This window comes from Schistocerca cancellata, chromosome 5, assembly GCF_023864275.1.
Source record: "Schistocerca cancellata isolate TAMUIC-IGC-003103 chromosome 5, iqSchCanc2.1, whole genome shotgun sequence".
Classification (NCBI taxonomy): Eukaryota; Metazoa; Arthropoda; class Insecta; order Orthoptera; family Acrididae; genus Schistocerca; species Schistocerca cancellata.
In genome coordinates this window covers 208,884,570-208,888,156 of record NC_064630.1, presented here as the reverse complement: position 1 = coordinate 208,888,156, position 3,587 = coordinate 208,884,570, and the positions used below count along the sequence as shown (strand labels likewise).

The following is a 3,587-nucleotide window of genomic DNA, read 5'->3' as shown; positions in this document are numbered from 1 at the left end:
TACTGAGGTCGCTGATATGGAGTACTTGGCAGTAGGTGGCAGCACAATGCACCTACTATGAAAAATGTATGGTTTTGGGGGTGTCCGGATACTTTTGGTCAAATAGTGTACCTCTTTAATGTCCCATATTTCATCTTTAAGGTGGTGTACTCCATCTGCAACGATTTGCTCTCCAATCTTCATCATTTTTGCCAGAATACCATCGGCATCTGGTGCCTTACCACCTTTCAGCTCCTTGATTACTTGCCTGATTTCGCTGGGGCTTCGTGATTTGGAATCTACCTTACTTAGGATTTGTTTCTGAGCATCTGGTCTTTCCTGAGGCTCTTCACCGTTTAGTTGCACTTTGGAATATTCAGCCAAGAGCGGACAGCTTTCTTTGCCGTTGTAACTATACTGGCATCCGTTCGCCTGAATCACAGCTCTTCTTTGAAGGTCTAGGTTTCTTGTTTATCTTCGACTTGGGACTGTGAGAAGTAGTGGTCTGAGTCGATGTTGGAGCTCTTTCTTACTCTGACGCTTAGTATCCCTTTTAAATTTCTGCTTGCTTTTGCAACACCGTCAAATTTGAAACTCTCATAGCGTTGAACTGGTAGAAAACTACGTGTCCTTCCTTGGGATGACTTTGAAGTATGTGGACAAAGCTGCATGTTGAATTGCCTTCGGAAGGCAATGAGTCTTTCCTCATACTTTTGGTTCTGGTATGTGCCAGACAGTCTTCAGTTATTTTTCTAAACTTCGTTTCTCTACCCACTTGAGCACTGACGTCACCGAGCACTATCTTAACATGACAATGAGAAATTTTGGATACTGCATCTTCGAAAGTTATCCAAAAGTTGACAGTTTTTCTGGGTTTCTCTTGTTTCTTTATTTATAGGGACATGTGCTATCATAATAGAGTGCACTTTATTCCCAGACATAAAGGAGATAAGTGAAATCCTCTCTGACTTAAAACATGATCGATAATTATGTTCTTCTTGTACGAATGCATGGTTTCGCGGCGATATGAATTAATAAAATTTAACCACCTGACGCGGCTGGAAGCCCGAGAAAATTTTATTATGTTCTTCTTGATTACAAGGATCGTCATAGTTATGTTTGGGCCATTTTTTACTGTAAGTTTTCTCCTATAGGTTTTGTACTCTTCTGAATCTACTGGCTGTTTATCCAGGTGTCTGGTCTCTTGCAAACGAGTAAGCAGATGTTCCTCCCTTCCAAACCACTGATAAGTTGCTTTAATTTTCCCGTTTTCAGGAGCGTTGTGATTTTCACAGTTCCGTGAAGATTTGTTCCTTTTGGTCATATCCGCTGTGTTGAGGTTGTAGGAATCTCCTACTCTTCCCTAGATGATGTCCCTAGTTCTCCAGAATCCAATGGCCAGGTTGCATCGCTCATGGTGATGGAGGATTTCAATTTTCGGTTACCCCCTGCAGTAATCTTAACCAAAAGTGTTTCCATCGCGCCGTAAGTTCAAGATAGTTGCGTGTGTGGGTGTAGCCGATTCCCGACATTTAAAACTAAGGTTGTATGCCTCAGACTTATCTTTAGGCCGCCACTAACTCGGAGAACACACGCCTTTGCAGGCGATCCTAACCTGGAGAACTGACACTACGCGGCTTTTATTTCAGTGCTTTCATTTTGCTGAGTTTTTAAGCTACTCCTGAAAGTAGGGTTACTTAATCCACCAGCTTCGCGGGTGCGATGATCTCCATCTGCACCTTCACTGGCGTTGAAGTCTTGGCCTCAACCTGGCTAGGTTACTTTCAACCATAGCAAGTGAACCAAGGTTTTTTAAAGACGTGTTACTCCCTCTCCTCCATTCTCAACCAGGCTTGGGATTGGACAAGACGGAGTTTTATTTCCACACCACTATATTATTTTATGTACTTATTTATGTCCTGGGTAATCTTGGCTTTCATGCTATCGATAGTGCCTGCTCTCATTGCTGGTAACTGACACATTCAGCGTCCACTTGTTATACAGGGTGTCCCACTCAAACCTCCACGACTTCAAGGACCCAGGAGAAAAAAAAGATTGTATATACGACAGTGAAAAATTCACCACATGGTAGAGCATCTCCAAGAATTTATATTCCCGCGTCAGAAGAGCCAAGTATCATCACCGGAGTGCAGCATGGTCGCATGAAGTGAAAATGGCGACTCCACAGCAGTGCGCACAAGCAGTTAAGTGGTTTGTAGAAGCAAAATCACCGATTACTGTGCAATGAAATTGTCGTGTGTATGAATGTGATACACCTGATGTGAAAACAGCTAAGGAATGGTATAGGAAGTTTCTGGCAACAGGAAATGTTCTGAAACATTCTGGCGGTGCACGTTACAGAGGTTAAGAAGTGACAGTGGAGGACATCAGACAAACGTTTCTCAGGAGCCCACGTAAGTCAATTCGTCAAGCAACTTGATGTACCTCGATCAACAATGCATCGTGTAGTTCACCAGCGTCTTCATATGTGTGCTTACAAAGTGCAAATTCTGCAACATCTGACGCCGAACGAAAAACCACGCCGACAACAATTTGCTGCGGATATGCTGCAGCGTATTGATATGGATGCCAGCTTCCTGGAAATATGGTTATTCTCAGATGAGGCAACCTTTCATCTACCAGGAAGGGTTAATGGGCATAATGTTGGGCATTGGGGTTCGCAAAATCCGCACGTTTTCACTGAACATGTTCGTGATAGCTCTAAAATAAACGTCTGGTGCGGGCTAATGCACGACAAGATCGTTGGACCGTTCTTCTTTGCGGAACAAACAGTGACTGGGTCAGTGTATCTGGACGTGTTGGAGCAGTTTGTGTACCCTCAGGTACAAGACTTGCAACCCAACATCATTTTTGAACAAGATGGAGCTTCGCCGCTTTCGTCAACGGCTGTTCGCAAGTTCCTGGATAGAAAATTTCCCAATCATTGGATAGGACGCGGAGGCCCATTGCCTGGCCACCACGTTCACCCGACATTAGGCCACTTGATTTCTTCGTGTGGGAATTAGTAAAGGACCGCGTGTATGCGACCAAAGTGGACGATATTCCTACGTTGCGACATCGTATCACTAATTCCATTGCAACAATAACAGAGGAAATGTTACAAAGAACTAAGCAAGAAATTGAATATAGACTCGATATTCTTCGTGCTATAAATGGTTCACATTTAGAGGTGTATTGATGATAAATAAATTAATTCTTTGAGATGAAACTTCCTGAGAGATTAAAACTGTGTGCCAGGCCGAGACTCGAACTCGGGACCTTTGCCTTTCACGGGCAAGTGCTCTACCAACTGAGCTACCCAAGCACGACTCACGCCCCGTCCTCACAGCTTTACTTCTGCCAGTACCTCGTCTCCTACCTTCCAAACTTGACAGAAGCTCTCCTGCGAACTGGAAACATCCCCTAGGCTGTGGCTAAGCCATGTCTCCGCAATATCCTTTCTTTCAGGAGTGCTAGTTCTGCAAGGTTCTCTGTGCCCTTTTCCAATCCTTTGGAACGCTACGCTCTTCTAGAGACATACGGTACACCGCTGCAAGAAGGGGGGCAAGTTCCTTCGCGTACTCTGTGTAAAATTGAACTGGTATCCC

General features: G+C 44.2%; 1 non-coding gene across 1 annotated transcript; it reads right to left on the bottom strand.

The window, feature by feature from the left end:
* Positions 1-3,230: 3,230 nt before the first annotated feature.
* Positions 3,231-3,305, bottom strand: Trnas-uga (transfer RNA serine (anticodon UGA)). Its single transcript has one exon. It is a non-coding gene; the product is annotated as a tRNA-Ser (tRNA).
* Between the last annotated feature and the right edge of the window lie 282 nt (positions 3,306-3,587).